The following is a 20053-nucleotide window of genomic DNA, read 5'->3' as shown; positions in this document are numbered from 1 at the left end:
TGGCTGGATCCAGGACCTGGTGGATGCAGCACGGCTCGGGAGGTCACTTGAAGCTGGAGTGACCGGAACATCAGCAGTGAGTAAATACCCTTAACTGCATAACCCGACTCTGTCTTCCTTTAACACCTATGCTGCACCACCACAACCCCCATCCTCTGCACCTGACCCCCTGAGGCTATACCCCACCCGTTGGGGGTTATACCATCACAAGCTGCACCTACACCATCAGCCTCAGCGGACCCTGCTGCAGCGGCGGCCATAGTGACCGCAATACGACGGGTGGCGTAGTCGACAATAAAGAACTTAATAACATCTGTAGGACTGCCACATACAACTGAGTTTGACACCCTGGGCACGGACCGGGTCACAGCCACTCGGAAGACTACAACCCCCATCTGATCCGGCTCCGGGTATTCCCCTAAAGAATATGGCCCAGGGGGCGCGTCAACTTTGGCGTAGTCGGCAGGATTACGTGCCCACAACAACCGGGTACTGCGTGCCTGAAGAAAAGAATGAGTTTACCTCAAAAAGAAGTCTCCTGCCGGTTCCGGAGGGTCCCCGCCATCGGACCCCATCACCAGTCGATTCCAGCCGGTTGTCCGCCATTAACAGCGTTTTCCCGCCATCTGCAGAGTTTCCCGCCAAGGGGAAGCGGCTCCCGCCATTTCCAAAGGTTTCCCGCCTTGGAAGAGCGGACGCCATTATGGGCGTGCCAGAGGGTGGCGAGAGGCCACCTCCCATCGTGGGCCAGGACCGAAAATGGCGCCAAAAAATGGAAACCGCCCCCACCAACAGAGACTGTGATGCTAGAGGTGTCTGTCAGCGTGAAAGAACTGCCCCTGGAGCTGACAATCACCAAGTGGCCCCGGGACCGCCCTCGAAGAGGGAGGAGACGAAAGAAGAGAACAAAGATGGGTGCCGCCTGGAGCAGTCTAGAGCGAGCGCACCCGGAGGCAAGAAGCCTGGAGAAGAATATCGGAGGAGCTTACCCGGAGATGGCGAGAAAGCAGAGCAGCACCGGCCCGTTGGCCAGGAGCCTGCTAGAAACCGAGGAGGGAGAGCAGAGCAGCACCGGCCCGTTGGCCAGGAGCCTGCTGGAGACAACAGTAGGAGAGCAGAGCAGCACCGACCCGTTGGTCAGGAGCCTGCTGGAAACAACGACCCTACTAGGACTAGTGGAGGTCCTAGCACAGCTCCCCCGAGACCGGGAGTGTGCACAGACCGCTCTGGAGGGCCTCGCAAGGAGGATGGCCCGGGTGCAGCGAGAGACGTTGGCGGAGTGGAGCCGTGAGATGGCCCAGCAGACCGAGACCTGTCAGCGGAGCACGCCACCCGAGACGAGGAAACAGACCGCCTCTGAGGATGGCGCGGGAGGATTGAAGGCCGGAGACGGCGCCGAGAAGGGAGCCGAACGAGTGGAGGCAGGTAAAGGGGACGTCTATACCCCAAACCGGGAAACCGCGTACCTGCCCCAGCTCCCCGTCGCAGAGCCCGAAGTCTATCCTGCCGTGCCCGTCGCTGCAACGTCACCGCCGCAGACTAGGCCTCAAACGGGAGCCGCGACCCCTGTGACGTCACACGCCTCGACCCCGAGCGTGACCAAGCAGGAAGTACCACCAGCCTGGTCGCAAGGCCTAGTACCCCCGGGCGCCGCAATACCAACAGCGCCCCCTACCTCCGCGGAGCCCCCGGCCTGGTCGCAGGGCCAAGTAGCCCAGGGCGCCGCCGTCCTTACGGTGCCCTTTACCTTCCAGATACCCCAGGCCTGGCCGCAAGGCCCGGGCAACCCGGGCGCTAACACCACCGCGCCCATAAGACCAAGAGTGCCGCATCTGGGAGAGGACCTGTACGCCCAGCACACGTGCCCGGATGGGCAGCCATTTATATGGCCACCGGAGTTCCACCATCCCCGACTCCGGAGAGAGAGACCCCTGGATGAACCCCTGATCCCGGCTCCAAAGCCCGTAAAGAGGATCTCGCCCCCGCTAGCGGAAGCGCAGTTTGAGTGGGACCCCACCGGAGAAGATCTTATGGGATTCACTCAAGAGACTCGGGCAGCTGCAGCGGAGCGTGCTGAGTGCTGCCGCCAACAGCTCGAGGACTTCGAGAGGGAGCGGAGAGAGAGGCGGGTCCGGGAACAGCAAGCTCAAGTAAAGAGCGCGGAGCAGAAGAGCCGGGCCAGGAGAGACCCCCGTGCAGCGCATAGTCCCCGCACCACCGGGACTGTGATCAAGTTTAACCTGCAGCATGGGTGGGGCTTCATCCGAGACCACCACACCGTAGGCGACGTCTTCGTAACCAGGAGAGACGTTGAATCCCACCTACCGGAGGGACACAGAGGTCGTGACCTTTACATCGGGGACGAGGTCACCTTCACCCGGCACAAGTGTGCCAAAGGTCCCTACGCCCTCCATGTGCATCGCCTGACGGAGGAAGAGCTGCGGTGTGAGGAGGAAGAACAAGAGGACCCGGACAGGTCTGAAACTAGAGCCAAAGGTAACCAAAAAGCAAGAGCAGGAGGACGCCGTCGCTAAGGACAGCGAAGCAGAAGCTGTATATAGTTGCCCGTCGGGGCACCGTAAACTGAAACTGAAACTGAAACCGTGAAACTGAAACTGAAACTGTAGTTGCTAATATAGTCCCCGTTGGGACCAGCAAGTGTGAACTGTTACCCGTTTTTCCCTTAATCCCACTGACCGAGGACTGAGAGCGGTCATTCCTCCCTAATACCTGGCCGAGGACTGAGAGCGGCCATATCCCCTGTATATAGTTGCGCGTCCTAAAGCGCCCCCTACCGGTTTTATAGGAAAACCAGTTTTCCAGAGAGACTGTCGCACTTTACCCGGTCACACGTTGCACAGTGACCGGAGGAGGAGCCAGAGGCGACGAGAATGTTTTATATTGATATATATATATATATTGTTTTATATGTTTTATATGTTATGCAAAAATTTGTATGTTTTGGTGTTATGTCTTACAGCCCGAGGACGTGCTGTGATTTACCAGGGGGGAATGTAGCACCCTGAGGATTCGGCTGCTACAGGGGTATTGCACCTCAACCCAGAGGTGTGATATTCCACTCCCGGGTAAGGATGGAGTGTGGAACTGAGCTCGGTAGGCTGCATGCACTACATACATCCCATTTCCGAGGAGCAGACCGACGGTACTCCCACTTAGAAATGTGCAGGTACGACCGAGTCTGTTCCTGGCTGGAGTGGGAGGGGGGTGGTACATCCCAAGTAGTGTAGGGGCAGATAGGGGGAGCAGCCTGGGTAAAGATAGGAGCTCATTGGGTGCTGGTCACCTGAGCTCACACATAGAGGGTGTATATAAGGTGGGCACCATCAAAGAACAGGGTCAGTCAGTCAGTCTTTGCAGAGAAGTAAGAAGCAGAGGAGCAGAGCAGCCTGAGCCAGAGTGAGAGAGGAGAAGAAAGAGAGACCCAGAGGGGGAAACAGAAGAAAGGACTCTAAGAACCCAAATCCAATCCACGGGTGAAGAGTCGGCATCAGGGTACCGGAACCCAAGCTGGTGGGGGCAAAAACACACCCCAGCCAGAGACCGGAGGCCATGGGCAGCGTCTGCCACGGCCACCCACCACATCCACCACGAAGGCATACCACGTGGAGGGTCAGGGAACCCAAGGCCAAGGGTCTCCCAACAGAAGGCCAGAGGGAGCTGGACCTGGGTGGATCAATAGTGGGGACGGCCAGAGAAAGGACAGAAGGAGAGCTCAGGGTCACGCTCCGGACTCGCTTGGGGGTTGGCTGGATCCAGGACCTGGTGGATGCAGCACGGCTCGGGAGGTCACTTGAAGCTGGAGTGACCGGAACATCAGCAGTGAGTAAATACCCTTAACTGCATAACCCGACTCTGTCTTCCTTTAACACCTATGCTGCACCACCACAACCCCCATCCTCTGCACCTGACCCCCTGAGGCTATACCCCACCCGTTGGGGGTTATACCATCACAAGCTGCACCTACACCATCAGCCTCAGCGGACCCTGCTGCAGCGGCGGCCATAGTGACCGCAATACGACGGGTGGCGTAGTCGACAATAAAGAACTTAATAACATCTGTAGGACTGCCACATACAACTGAGTTTGACACCCTGGGCACGGACCGGGTCACAGCCACTCGGAAGACTACAACCCCCATCTGATCCGGCTCCGGGTATTCCCCTAAAGAATATGGCCCAGGGGGCGCGTCACAGTCACCATAAGACAGTAACACACACACACACACAGGGCACTTACCCAGCTGAGCGCCACAGGGACCCCCAGGGATGTGTGACGCCATGGCCCTTCGCTCCCCCCCACGGCGGAGCTCGCAGGGACCCCTAGATGCAGTGTGCGTCTCCGCCAGGGAGCACCCTGTATCCCCCGGGGCCGGCAGGCTTATGCGGGGACCTCCTTAGGGGGTACGCAGATCCGCCAGGGGAGGGCCAGGGGTCCCAGCAGCGCTGAGACCCCCTGAGACCTCTAGACCACGGGGGGTCCAGGTCTCCTGGTAAAAATAAAAAATTCTTCTGAGGAGCTGCAAAGCTTACGCCTTCTGAACGTTCAACGCACATCATTTAGCATGGTTTTCCTGTGTAAACAGGCTTCTAAACCTCCGACAATCAGTAAATATTTACCAGTTAGTGGTGGTTTACTGCCACTAATCTGTCTGTGTAAATGGAGTATTAGTGGGCAAAGCAAAAATTCCAAGATTTTAGGATTTTATTTTTATATGTAACCTCTCACCGCATTAGGATGTGAATGAACATCCTGAGAAGGAGCCTGCGTGTGTGGAGGTGGCTCAGGAACTCCACAAGAAGCTGATGGTGTCTGTTAACTATTTTGAATGTGCGCTGTTAATCGATGGGTTACCACAGCAGCCGGGGGCCAGCTTAAGCAGAGGCGTTCATAGAAATCATGGGGCCCCATACCAAGAGTCTATATTGATGGACTAGGCAGGGTTATAACATATTGATGCAGTCACACAAGGGCCTACTTTCCAACTTTTAAATACAGGGAGAGGACATGTTTTGTGGCTTGGACACAGAAATAATGCCCCTGCTACTGATTCCTCTTGTTTGCACACACTGATACCATTTTAATAAACCCCATAGAGTATGCTGCCCTCCACACACGGTGCGATACCTCGGAGTGAATCTCCTGTCATAATTTTCTCCCACAGTAGTCCTTACATGGACAACATGATGACCCCATGGCAAACCCCACCAGTATAATGCACCTACACTACTCCCCCCCCCACACACACACACAGTATGATGCTCTTACAGCCCCCCACACATATACACACACAGTATGATGTCTTCCACAGTTCGCTCACACAGTATGATGGCCCCCAACAGTTCGCTCACACAGTATGATGGCCGCCCCACATCATGTATGATGGATCCCACAGTATACGCTTTTCTTGTTGCCAAAATAAAAAAAAACTCCGCACAGAGGGCCCGATCTAGTGACGTCATTGCACCTGCAGTGCTGAGACTTCGAGCACAGACGTACAGGCTGAATGATGAGGAACAAAGGCCATCTTTCAAAGAATGATATGCGGAAGAAGAAAGCCCTGTAGCATCAGGCTTTCCCAGCTAATGAGCGCCATAGTGGCCACGTGGTCTACCGCTATGGGCAAAATGCCTTTACCTTTAAGGCCCATCTTAGTACTTTTTACAGCAGACTGAGTGCCATAGGCAACCATGATTTCTAGTAAATACCGCAATACTGTGGTATTACAGTATATATAAGCAATCCAAGGATCACATGTTTAAGTCCACTAATGGGTACAAAAAAAATGAAAAAAAAATAAAAAGTCAAAATATAAAAAATAGATAATTTTTAACTATCCCACGTTTTCCCTATTAAAAACAAAGAAACGGAAAAAAAAACATTTGGTATCGCCACATCCGTAAAAGTCAGATGTATCAAAGTATGGAATTATGGTAATTAACCTTTACGGTAAACATTGCAGAAAAAAAAAATCAAAATGCCAAAATTGTGGGTTTTTTGTCACCTCACTTAACAAAAAAAATCCAATACAAAGCTAGCAAAACGTTATATGTGCTCCAAATTGGTATCAATAAAAACGTCAGCTCCATAAACACAAAAAGCGCTTAAATAAAAAACTCCCTGGTTCTTAGAGAGTTAAAATAGCGATCACAAGACGTTATGTCACCAAACTCATTAAGGCCTAGTACATTAATGGTGCCACAGGAACGGGCAACAGCGAAAAATGTTATTTGCAAATCTACTTTCAGCGTATGTATGTTGGCCCTTGAGGACATTGCACACGCTGCTGCCAATTCATAGTTTTCCATGAACGTTTATTTTGTGCATAGGGTAAAAGAATACATAAAAGATATTTCTTATAGATGGCAGCTAGCGTTATATTACTCCTGGTTTAGGAGCTGTGACTCTCACAATCCCTCCAGGTGAGCACCTCAAATTATTTCTTTCCCCCTCCACTGTTTTTTTTCCCTATGTTCTGTGCGCTCTATTCCCTAAACAGCTCCATTTTCAATGGACAAATCATGATGTCTAGAGATCTCAATATTCTCCTTGTCAGAGGTGCCCCCATGAGGGTTGTCAGAAGATCTCAAAAACAGCAGGTGTTGTGGGGTGTGCCTGGCATACAATAGTTAGTGCCTACCAGGGTAGAACATCCGGTGAGCAGGTGGCGGAGTCATGGGCGCCCAAGGCTCATTGATACTTGTGTGGAACGAAAGGTACAGTAGCCCCAGCTGGTCCGGTGCTGCAGAAGAAATACTGTGGCACATATTGCTGAAAAATTAAGTTTTGGCTATGAAGAAAAGATGTCAGGATAAAGTATTGCAGCTTATTCCATATGGAGATGCACACTGGTCATTGTCATGCTGACCCGGTTACAGCCAAAAGCACCTACAAGGGTATATGGGCATCAGAACTGAACCATAGAGTAATAGAAGAAAGGGTTCTGGTCTGATGAATCATGTTTTCTTGTACATCACGTAGATGGGTAGAGGTGTATAACTTACCTGGGGAGAAACATGGCCTCCAGGCGCACCTTAGGAAGAAGGCAAACTCCGGGGAAGTAATCTATAGTTGTATGTGCCAAACATTACATTTTATCACCCTTTTGGAATTTTTTTATATAAAGTGACCAACCCCAATATAATAAATAATACAGAATTTTACAATTTCATTGTACAATTTTTAAGTCATATCCGCACTTGGAGTATCCTACACAACCCTATATATATATATATATATATATATATATATATATATATATATACAGTCATGGCCAAAAGTATTGAGAATGAGACAAATAGTAATTTTTCCAAAGTTTACTGCTTCATTTTTTGTAATGGCAATTTGCATATACTCCTGAATGTCAAAGAGTGATCAGCTTAACAGCAATTACTGTACTTGCAAAGTCAATATTTGCCCAGAAAATGAACTTTAACCCCCAAAACACATTTCAACATCATTGCAGTCCTGCCTTAAAAGGAGCAGCTAACATCGTTTTAGTGATTGATCCATTAACACAGGTGTGGGTGTTGATGAGGACAGGGCTGGCGATCAATCAGTCATGATTAAGTAAGAATGACATCACTGGACACTTTAAAAGGAGGCTGGTTCTTGGTATCATTGTTTCTCTTCAGTTAACCATGGTTATCTCTAAAGAAACACGTGCAGCCATCATTGCACTGCACAAAAATGGCCTAACAGGGAAGAGTATCGCAGCTACAAAAATTGCACCTCAGTCAACAATCTATCGCATCATCAAGAACTTCAAGGAGAGAGCTTCCATTGTTGTCAAAAAGGCTCCAGGGCGCCCAAGAAAGACCAGCAAGCGCCAGGACCGTATCTTAAAACTGTTTCAGCTGTGGGATCGGACTACCAGCAGTGCCGAGCTTGCTCAGGAATGGCAGCAGGCTGGTGTGAGTGCTTCTGCACGCACTGTGAGGCGGAGACTCTTTGAGCAAGGGCTGGATTCAAGGAGGGCAGCAAAGAAGCCACTTCTCTCCAGAAAAAACATCAGGGACCGACTGATTTTCTGCAAAAGGTACAGGGAGTGGACTGCTGAGGACTGGGGCAAAATCATTTTCTCTGATGAATCCCTTTTTCGATTGTTTGGGACATCTGGAAAACAGCTTATTCGGAGAAGAGGTGAGCGCTACCACCAGTCTTGTCTCATGCCAACTGTAAAGCATCCTGAAACCATTCATGTGTGGGGTTGCTTCTCAGCCAAGGGAATCGGCTCACTCACAGTCTTGCCTAAAACACAGCCATGAATAAAGAATGGTACCAGAATGTCCTCCAAGAGCAACTTCTCCCAACCGTCCAAGAGCGGTTTGGCGCCCAACAATGCCTTTTCCAGCATGATGGAGCACCTTGCCCTAAAGCAAAGGTGATAACTAAATGGCTCATGGAACAAAACATAGAGATTTTGGGTCCATGGCCTGGAAACTCCCCAGATCTTAATCCCATTGAGAACTTGTGGTCAATCATCAAGAGACGGGTGGACAAACAAAAACCAACAAATTCTGGCAAAATGCAAGCATTGATTATGCAAGAATGGACTGCTATCAGTCAGGATTTGGTCCAAAAGTTGATTGAGAGCATGCCAGGGAGAATTACAGAGGTCTTGAAGAAGAAGGGGCAACACTGCAAATATTGACTTGCTGCATTAACTCATTCTGTCAATATAACCTATTGGTACTCATAATATGATTGCAATTATATTTCTGTATGTGATATAAACATCAGACAAACACTAATAAAAACCAGAGGCCAGCAGATCATGTGAAAATATAATTTTGGTGTCATTCTCAATACTTTTGGCCATGACTGTATATATATATATATATATATATATATATATTCTCTATCTCAAGTCTTGGAGCAGAAATACTTCACATACAGAATCTGTTGCTATAGTGAGCTTATTGTTCTGTTCATGATTGCAGTTTGTGAGCTCCGATCTCCTTCTATGGGTGAATTTCTTTGGGGTCTTGAATCCTCTGGCTGGTTAAAACACGTGAAAACAATCCTAGATGCTGGTATCTTCATTGTAAAGGTAAGATGTGTTGTATCTGTTCATATTCTAGTGCTGCTTGTCTGATTTGTACTATTCTAGGCACGGACTGTACAAAAATGATCCTTTTAGTGCTGAGAATAAACGAGATTTGTAATTATATAAATGTGTAATATTTTACATTTAATTTGCACATTTAGGCCGTGTCAGAAGAGGGCGCCAGCGTGCTCGTTCATTGTTCTGATGGATGGGACCGCACCGCTCAGGTCTGCTCTGTATCCAGTCTGTTACTTGACCCCTATTACCGAACCATCAGAGTATTTATGGTAAGAGGTTTCATTTCATATACTCTATGTACTGGTGGAGATTTACGGAGTTGATATTTTTTGCATAGTGTAACTTTTATTTTTCCCAATTACTATTAGGTGTTAATTGAAAAAGACTGGATTTCATTTGGACACAAATTTAATCACAGGTAACCCTGGTCACTGCACATATGTTGGAAAAGTCAAACAGAGTCACTTATTTACAGAGGGCCTTTCACCAAATTTTTCATGTTGAACTGAAAACACGTTGTAGCTTCAGAGCAGAAAAAAAAATAATTGTTAGTTCTTTTTTTATTTTGCATCTCTGTTGCAGGGATATTAACAATCAAAGTATTTGTCACCTAATGAGTTAATTTTCGTTACATCCAAGTGGGTGTTATCAGAGAGCTTTCACTGTGGGGCATGTACTTCTCCTTGTACGATGTTGTCCAATTATAAACAGGCAGCAAGATGCTAGAAAAAGAACACCTCCACACCATATCTTACAGCAGGTTTCTCAGTGTGTGGGTTATAATGAAAGCCCGGATCTCCTGGTCTAACCTCCTGCATGATTAGAATATCAACTGTATTCAAATCCCATCAATCAACACATTTCAGATATGGGCCCAGCAGTCAGTGTGGGGCTAGGGTCAGCACAGCTGAGTTTAGCTGTGTCACTTTCCAAATCTTCCATCAGCTCTCCTCCTCTCAGCAAAAGAGACAAAAAAAAAACACCATACATTCTAATATAATATACTTACTGTAGTTTTTCTGTGCCATTCCCAGTCTCAGGCGGTTTTGGGAGTGCAGTCCACCTGAAAAAGATGTTGCATGCATATACCCCAATTGCATTGCTTCAGCATATTTTTTTTTTTTTTTTAATGTATGGAAATTTAGATGGGGATCCCAAGGAGGTGTCCCCAGTGATAGACCAGTTCCTGGAATGTGTCTGGCAGCTCATGGAGCAGTTTCCCTGTGCGTTTGAATTTAATGAGAGATTCTTGGTCCACATACAACACCATATATACTCCTGTCAGTATGGAAACTTTCTGTGCAACTGCGAGAAGGAGAGGAAGGAACTGATGTGAGAGAATATGTGCTCTGTGTATGGTCACTATAGGCTTGTAACAGAAATAGAATATGGATGGTTGACGTGTCCCTGATGCTGATCTGATCACACGGTGCCCCACAGTCTGGATAACAGCAATCACTTATAAACTGTGAAGGTTGAACCTTGGCAAAAAATTTTCAATAACTGTGCAGGAGAAAAATGTATAAAGTGATGGCATATTGGTAAGATATGCCATCACTTCAGGATTGGTGGGGGTGTCAGACCTTAGGGACTCCCACATATCCGGAGACTGAATGGGTATGTGAACCTAAACCATTTCAGTTTTTTCCTGCCCATCTGGGTCGCTGGCATCGCTGGCAGTGCCACTGTACAGAGAAACATAAGAATGGTGAAATCAAAATGCCAATAATAAAATAAGATGGGTACATGGATTTAAGAATTGCACAGTTCCTGATGTAACCAATGGTCCACTAGAAGATACTTCTTGAAGATATTCTCTGTCCTGAGTAATGTTGAAATCTTGTAGATCTTCTTTCCCAGTCACAAAATGTCCTAACCTGCAGGTCAGTAGCCAAGGACATGAGATACATCCTTGTAACTAGAGGATCATGGCTTTAAAGAGATATTCTTAAAATATCAAGCTCTCATTGAGGCCTCATTCAGACATCCGTATCCACATGTACGTGTTAATGCTAATGCTATTCACATGCCTGTGGATTTTCATGGACTATGTGTCTGTGCAAAACTCACGGAGACATGTCTGTTTTTTCTTCCAATATCACAGATGAAAAAGACCTATACAAGTCTATGGGTCCATGAAGAACATAGACAGCCCACGGATGGCATCATGGTGCTGTCCGAGATTAAAGGGGTTGTCCAGTACTTTATATTACCCCCCCCCCCCCAATGTGTCTCCCCGAGACCCCTAAGGATTTTTGTAATTACCTACCGTTGCAGATAATGCCTGTGAGTGGCGCTATCACTGGCCGCTCACAGGCATCACGTGACCCCCGCCGATGTCGCTGGCAGCAGCCGGGGGTCTCTGTCTTCCACGTTCCAGGTGGATGCCAGACTGTGGGCGGGGTTACCCCCCCCACATCACACCCGGCATCCACCGCACGCTCTGCCTCTCCCCATTCATTGGGAAAGCGCGGTAGATGCTGGGAGTGACGCATGGGGAGGAGGTGTAACCCTGCCCACAACCCAGCAGCCACCGTAGGGACCCCAGCGCTGAGTCACGCCTCACTTGTCGTGACATCAGCGTGGGGTCACGTGATGCCTGTGAGCGGCCACCGATAGCGAAGCTCACAGGCATTATCAGCAAAGTCTTAGGGGCCCCGGGGGGATACATTGGGGGGGGAGTAATATAAAGTACTGGACAACTTCTTTAACATTACAAAGCATAGGAGAAACTTTATAACATATTTATCCATACGAGAAGAACACTGATAACACAATGATGGTAAAAATGGACACACTGATACCATTTTTTCACATACCTGTTTAAACCTGTACATGTGAATGAGGCCTTCTGCTGATCACTGAAGAGCCCCATTCTCAGCATCGCTAAAAGTCCCATCGGTCAGACCTCCTGCATTCAGAAAGTTATCTCCTAACCCTTTACAGCAGTGGTTCTCAACTCCAGTCCTCAGGACCCACCAACAGGCCATGTTTTCAGGATTTCCTTAGTATTGCACAGCTGATAATTGCATCACCTGCACAGGCAATAATTCCATCAGCTGTGCAATACTAAGGAAATCCTGAAAACATGATCTGTTGGTGGGTCCTGAGGACTGGAGTTGGGGAACACTGCTGTAAAGGGACTGTCAGTACAGAAGGACTGTTCAAATCAAGTACAGGCGCTCGGTGCACCGTGGTGGGGCCAAGTAGTTCAGTGCATCTTTCCATCTACTTTTTGGAAACGGATTTTCCAATTTTGACTATGAAGCTACACAGCTACTATGCAAAGAAACACTGAAAGCTATAGAACTTGTGGCTCATTCATATAAGAGAATCAGGCACAGTTTCACCAGTTTGGTCAGTGTCAGTTTTTATCATTAGAGTTTGGCCTGAGCTTCAGTTTCTTCATCTTTTTCCATCAAACAGACCTGGAAAACTGGACAGCGCTCAGATGGCAATTAATTGTTGGCCGATTTTTTTTTTTTCACTGACCCATGGATGTGCATTGTTAATTTTGACCTGACACTCAGATAACTATCGTACTATCGTACATTTTGCCACGATTTTCCGTCTCTCAAACAATCACAGATATGTGAATGGCCCCATTCACTCTTCTAGGTACAAGTCGTATCTGGAAATAACACAAATAGGACTCGTACACAAAAAATGTCCGTCTGAATGAGCCCTTAGTGTTAGTGCAGGTTGCAGTGGTGACGGGTATACTTGCAGCTCTCATAATCTCAATATATCAGTGATGCAATCATCATCTTCCAGAATTCAGGAGAGGACCTACTCCCTCTGGTCTTACCTGTGGAAGCAGCGGTTGGATTACATGAACCCTCTGTACAGAGCAGATCACAGTCAGACCCAAGGAACTCTGAGACCACACACCACTCCATGCCACTTCAGGTAAGAGGTTATTCTGATTCCTCCTCTGCACTGAATAAAGCAGCAGAACTCTAACACACCATATACTTATCATTCATATATAGAAACATCAACCCTAACTTTACAGGTGAAAGAAGCGGGGTGACGTATCATGAGCCCAATGTGTCCTTCAGTGGTGAAATCCAAGGCCCAACACTCTTCCCACTTGTAACCATGGTCTACATTTAGGGGTTGCGTCAGAGCTCACTCGTCAGTTCTATCTTCTGCCTGGCACAAATCAATTCACTTTAGACAGATTTACTGACATCTATGACAGCTTGTGACACGGTGATTCATTTTGCACATATTTAGACTGCGATAAAGTATTGATCTTTGGGGGTCAGACCGCTGGGACCCCCAACAATCCCCAGGAGGTTCTGTAGAGCAAGCTTTGAACAGAGCAGAGGGGGAGCATGTACATCTCTACTCCATTCATTCTCTGTGGAACTGACCCCTAGCGATCAATTCCTAAATCCCGTTGATAGGGGATTACTTATATACTTGGTACAACCCCTTTAATAGGGCATGCGGATGTCCCTGATCGGGAACTTTCTATATAAACGCATAATATAAAGTCGAGTTTGGGTCAGGAGACCTGAAGCCAGTCTTTGCATTGAAGCATACTCAGACCGCAAAACACACGTGTGAATCCAGGCAAAAGCTGTTTTTTTTTTGTTTGCCTGTACAAAACAGACCAATTTTGCAAGTGTGTTAGATCCAATTTTCGGGCATATTTAGTCCACATGTCCGTTTTTATCAATGGTTTTGCCATATGCAAAAACAACGTGACAGAGGTTTCCCAAGCTTCTTCAAGTACCCAGTCAGTGAAAATGAAGAATAGCAGTAGGATGCAACTTGGATGTCCGCAAATAAGGTCAATGTAGGGGATGTCTCTGTTTATATACAGACCATCAGTCAGCAAAATAACAGAACGGACATGTGAATAGTGTAAGGATAGGATGTGTCAGTGTGCTGTCCGAGTAATGAGGCCCAACTTGCCACCACATATTTTCACTAATCTGAAGTCACCAGCCATAGATCAGCCACTGAGGGACTCATTAGGACTCGCTCACATTGCCACGTAACACGGCCGAGTGCTAGTGCTATGTGATGTTTTATCGGATAGCACTCGGACCAATAATATACTATGTTATCCGAGTGCAGTCTGATGTACGTGCACAGAGACAATGGAGAAGATGGAAAAATTAAGTCCTCCATCTTCTCCACACCTGTGCTGCAATTCTTCCATGCGAGAAAATTGGATCACACTCAGAGTTAAAGCAGAGTGTCATTAGTATAATCGGCCCAATTCTCTGGCATGGGAGAATATACAGCATTGTGAGCTAGCCCTTCATGTGTGTACCATGAGCTAGCACGTCTTAAGAACATATATCATGAGAATTGCTCGATGATAATCTTCTGTACTTGTGCATATACTAACTCTTCAAACTTATTTTTCACCATGGAAGGTTTTGGAGGGGCCTCTATAACCGATTTGAGAAAGGAATGCACCCTCGCCAGTCAGTCACTGATTTTCTACAGGCAGTAAAAGAAGAGACGCAGCAGCTGGAGGAGGAAATGGAATTCATGGAGAAGGTGTGGTAGAAATACTGAAAATCCAGCTTCCTGGCCTATATGTTTTTGATGTTTATACCTCCGCTTAGGTTTCAGTGTAAACCAATTCAGCTTTTAATGGTGACTGAGAAACAATTTTAAATGATTATATATAAAAACCCTGCACAAGATAAAAAAGAGGCAATCATTTTTAGCCGATGCCCTACGTCTTTGGTGTTCTCCAACACAATAACTGGAAGAGAGCACCATTAAAGGGAATCTGTTACCAGGTTTTTGCTACCCATCTGAGTGCAGCGCAATATAGGGGCAGAGGCCCTGATTCCAACAATCTGTCACTTACTGGGCTACCTGCTGTCATTTTGATAAAATTACTGTGTTATCTGCAGCAGACCCCGCCCACATCACTGATTGGCAGTTCTCTGACTGCTGAGCTCTGTATAACCCTGCCCACACCACTGATTGGCCACTTTGTGTATACTAGATTTGCAGAAAGCTGCCAATCAGTGATGGGGGCGGGGTTGTACAGAGCTTATGAATATGTAGGACTACCTGGCAGCAGGTTTACTAGTCCCCAATGATAATCTGCTTGCTGATAAAATAGTGATTTTATAAAAACTACAGCAATCAGACCATTAAGTGACACATCACTGTAACCAGGGTCTCTACCTTGTGTCTTTTCAATGTCAGTAATGCCTGAGCACTGTGGCGTTATGGCTTTCTTATGGCACCAGAGAAGTTTGTTCATTGGTATAAAGTTTTCAAGTAAAGGTTCATTTAGGCAGGCCAATAATTGGGTTAGGGAGCGTTCCCTCATTCCCAACTGTTGGCTGCCTAAACAGGCCATCAAACATCCAATGGAGGGGCAAAGCATTCATTGGTGTGATAATTTTTGAGCACGTTTAAAAATTATCATTAGCAGCACATTGTCCTGTGTAAACGAGAAATGTGCTGACGATAACATAAGTGCGGCCGGCCTTACTAAACAGACCATTAAACCACTGCTGATCGACTTGCATGTAGAGGTTACATTAACATGCCCTAACCCAATGTAACTTTTGCTCTTGTCTAACAATTTTTCCTTTAGAGATTAACAAAACTGGAAACTCGAGAGTCAAATGAAACCTACAAGAATCTCAATGACCAGCCAAAAATCCACAACTTCCAGATATGCATCACCAAACACTCTCCGGCTAATACGCCCCAAGATTACAGCACCAACCTGAAGCTGTTTCCCTCTTGTAGTTCATCCCAAGGTGAGGAGGACTCGGCCCTGATCCTAACCCAGGACCATTTGAAGAGCTCGGACCCCGACCTGTCGGCTAACAGTGACCAGGAATCTGGGGTGGAGGACTTGAGCTGCCGGTCTCCGAGTGGTGGAGACTCGTTACCCAGCGAGGACAGTGGGAAGGATCCCGATTCAGATGAAGCAGTGTTCCTGACTGCTTAGAGGTCTTATTAACCACTTGCTATTATATTAGTGCTTCTATTTATTTATAGGGAGTGATGTAAGCTGGGAGGGATATACTGGGGGAAAAAAAAACATATCGACTTTGTTCACATGTATCAGTGGTAGTTTGTGCAGCGGAGACCAGATACTAATGTCCTATATAGTCGGTCTGATCCAGGCAATTGAACGACTGACAATTGGAAAAGTGCATACACAGGTTGACGAAACAATGACGGGGACACAATGATCGCTAATAATCTGGTATCCTGTTATCAGCAGCACGTCTCCTGTTTACACTGAGTAATGTGCTGCCGTTAAGAATTTTAATGAATGCATAAAATGTATCGCACCCAATGAAACGGTGCTTTCCTAGTTTGTCTGCCGATTGTGGTCCTGGTTAGATGGGCCAATAATCGTATGTTGAAATGATTCCTATGAGCGCTCGTTCATCGTTTATTGGCTCTACGCCTTAAGTGCGTGTCTGCAGCCTCCGGGAATATTCAGAAACAGTTATCTTTTTTTAAGAGCCAACCTTATAATGCATTTTGTTTCCTTTCATGATTTCAAACCACATGTCCGTGGAGCATGAATCCTGTCCCAATATATTTGTATATTTAAGGTTTGTCATTGACAAAGGTGCCCTGTACTGGAAATATGGACACTTACATCGTTTTCGGGTTTAGGTCCACTGTGTGAAAGATCTGAATGTGCTTTGCTTCTGTGTAAGTTGCTGGTAGACTAATGGTGGTCATCCAGGATCTGACATTGGGTATTAATTCCCTACCTCCTAGTTATGTTAGGCATGACTATCACATGTAAGGTTCTTGCCACCTGGCCGAGAAAAGTTCGAAAAAAAGGACGCAAGCATAAACTGTTTGGCCTGTGACCACAGCAATTTACAGTAAAACAATGTGATTTTCGTCACATGATTAAAACCATGACCCAATGTCTATGGCTGAATAATCCCTTAAAGACTAATGTTTTGTGCTATGGTATACCATCGGTCCGATCTTCTGTAACTTTATACTGTTTCCACATAGACTGCCAATGAAACAAAACTTCAGAATCTCATTTGGAGACTTTAAAGGGGCTGTCCAAGACTTTATTGAAGGCCTATACTTGATCATCAATGTCTGATTGATAGTGCGTGCTGTAGCTGTTCCTGTGTCAACGGTGACCAGAAATGCTCAGGTGCCGAGCTCTGTTGACGGAGTACTACATATCGGCCACCCATTCAAATCATTAGGGGGCAGATGTGTAGTACGCAGCCGCAGCCACTATTCCCTCCACAGAGCTCCGCAGTGCAGCTCCGCTAATGAGCACCCCAATTGATCAAACATTGATGCCTTATCTTAAAGAGGTGGTCACTACATTGTATAATGCCCCCATCAAATTACACCTTTTAAATACCTGCAGCCGGGGTCACGTGATGCAGACTGAGAAGTCAGCAATAGCGCCACCCACAGGTACATATGGAAGCAGGAGGTATTTACAAAAACATTTATTTAGTTAACATGTGTAAATCGATGGGGTCATTATACAATGTAGTGGACCACCTCTTTAAAGAAAGGCCATCAATGTTAAAGTCCGGGACAACCCCTTTAATTATTAATCGGTATCGGTACAGATCTATTAGACTTTTCAGAACTTCAAAATAGGTCCATCCTTCAAACAGATGCCAAAAAGTACAGTATGTTGCAAACTTTAATGGAAGCATTCCTGTATGAATACAATATTGGAGGAAATAAAGAAAAAAAAACAAAAAGCTTTGGCACTTTTATGTAGGTCTCCAGAATATAGTGGGGAGAGACTTTCTTATTGACTTATATAAGCGAGGTAGAGCAGTAACCCCAAAGAAATTGAAAAATCAGCTGTGGTCCCTATAGGATGGCCCTACACATTGCATTTCCCATCACTTTTTTGAGAATACATTGGGGTGGAAAAATAAGATACAAATAAAGCAGATAATAAGAATTTATAGTCCAGAATTTACTGGTCACTTTTGTATTTCTGTAGGAATTCCAGCTCTGTACGTTGCAGATATCCGGCCCATCAGCGGATTAGCGGGGTCCCGCGTACTTGAATCCTTGCATGTTATCTGGGGGCTAAGAGCCATAGGGTTCTCTCTAAGTGCTTCCGACACTGGTTTTCAGAAAACGTACTGATCCTTTTATATTCGTGCTGCACGGTAGTTACATGTGGGGTCTCAGCGTCACATTACTGGGCTAGTACTAATATGGTAAGAGTCAATGTTGTGTAGTATCCCCCCGCCATCCTTTACGTGTCTGCCTGCTGCATAGCGGACGGCTGCCATCTTGAATGCTCATTGAAGCTGCTATTAGTTTTTTTTGTAAATTGCATGGATAATCTTACCAGAATAATCGTTCTCACTTCTTGACTTGTCTGCTCATTGTGACCAATATCATATTGGTTTTATAGACGAGTTTACAAGCGCTTGTAGTGCTACAATACAAGAACAAAGCTACTAGATGTAATAGGAAGATCATCATAAAATGACCGTCCCTCCCAACTGCAGATTCCAAAATCTTCTGAAGATGCAGCTTATAAGTGAGGTCCGTGATAGTCAGAAGCAGCGTCTTCTTCCCATGATCTGTGCCTGGGGTGGTAGCCCAGCGATGTAGGGGCTGAGCCGCAGTAACAGACATGGGGCCGTGTCTGCGGGGGAAGGTGGGGAATAGAGTTTTCATTTTCTAATCCAGGACAACCCTTTTAAAAGTAGAACTCCCAAAAACAATGAAAGGGAAAGCCTCTTAAAGGGACACTAATCCTCGAAATGAATGAGGGCAAAAAATAGAGCAGCTCTTACTTTTGTCCAGTCTCAACATGATCCTAAAAGAGATGGGGCCAGAGTCATCAAGAGCGGCGCTGTTCATATTGGTCTTGATGAGGAGGTGTGCTGGAGTCAGACAGATGCTCACGGTTCATGAAAAGGTGCATGCTTCTTCCTGAATTGAGAACGCACCGTGGGTCAATAAACAAATATGCAACATGGGAATGAGATTTTGTGGCTATTTATGGTACAAAGAATTAAAAAAAAAAATTCTGCACAAGCGCTGTGTGTGAGCAAACCCCAACGGTGGAGCCGCAGGTCTTTTGGGAGTTCTCCTTGATTGCAAAGGGTTTTGTGTGTTTTTTTTATATATATTATTTATGGTTTATTTATTGATGCCATCATTGCTTATTTTTGTGACGAGTATAATAAAATCATGATCTATTTTTTTATTTTGTGTTGCATATTTTGGCTGTAATTTATATGCAGAAATTGATTTTTGTTTTAAGATATTTTAAAATATGTTGTCAAGCAATATTACCCTAATTGTGACTATATCAGTACAAAGTACGTATGTAAAGTAGTTTATTCCGTAATGTGCAATTAGAATATTTTTGTAAACTCCCTTGTGTTGTGTGTGTGCTGGTGTGTATAGATTAGATTGGGCCGCTGTCCTTTACGGACATAGCATTAGAGTCATTTATGCTGCACTTATAGAAGATGCTAAAGAATTACACTACAGTTTTTTTAATACAATTTTCTTTTCTTTTTTAAAGCAATACTTTACTCACCCTCTCTGGGTCTAATGCAGAGTGTCAGCTATTTGTCACATTGACAGCGCTGCAGCCAGTCAGTGAGTTCAGTGACTCTGAGCAAGTAGTGCCGTTAACTCGGGCAAAGCTGCTGATCTCAGTTATTGGTTGCAGCGCTGTCGACGTGAGGCCAAAGGACAGTAACAGACACTGGGAGCAGTGGCAGAGACCCTGTGCTGGACCCAAGGAAGGTGACTAGTGCACAGTTACAAAAAAAAAACAGCTGCACCAACGGGTTAAAGGAAAATCCCTTTAACCCTCAACTGGTGAGGTGGGGGTCGCCACACCCCAGGGAATTTTTGTTCGGCTGCCATTCATTGAAAAATGCTGGTATGAGGATACGTGTCTCACTAGCTTCCATCCATTTGTGGGTGTCAAAAATTTGTTACACTCATATGCAATCAATCGCCAATAAG

The sequence above is a fragment of the Phyllobates terribilis genome, unplaced genomic scaffold (assembly GCF_046119375.1).
Source record: "Phyllobates terribilis strain yellow unplaced genomic scaffold, ASM4611937v1 Scaffold_334__1_contigs__length_2070977, whole genome shotgun sequence".
In the NCBI taxonomy this organism is placed as follows: domain Eukaryota; kingdom Metazoa; phylum Chordata; class Amphibia; order Anura; family Dendrobatidae; genus Phyllobates; species Phyllobates terribilis.
This window is presented reverse-complemented; position numbering follows the sequence as displayed.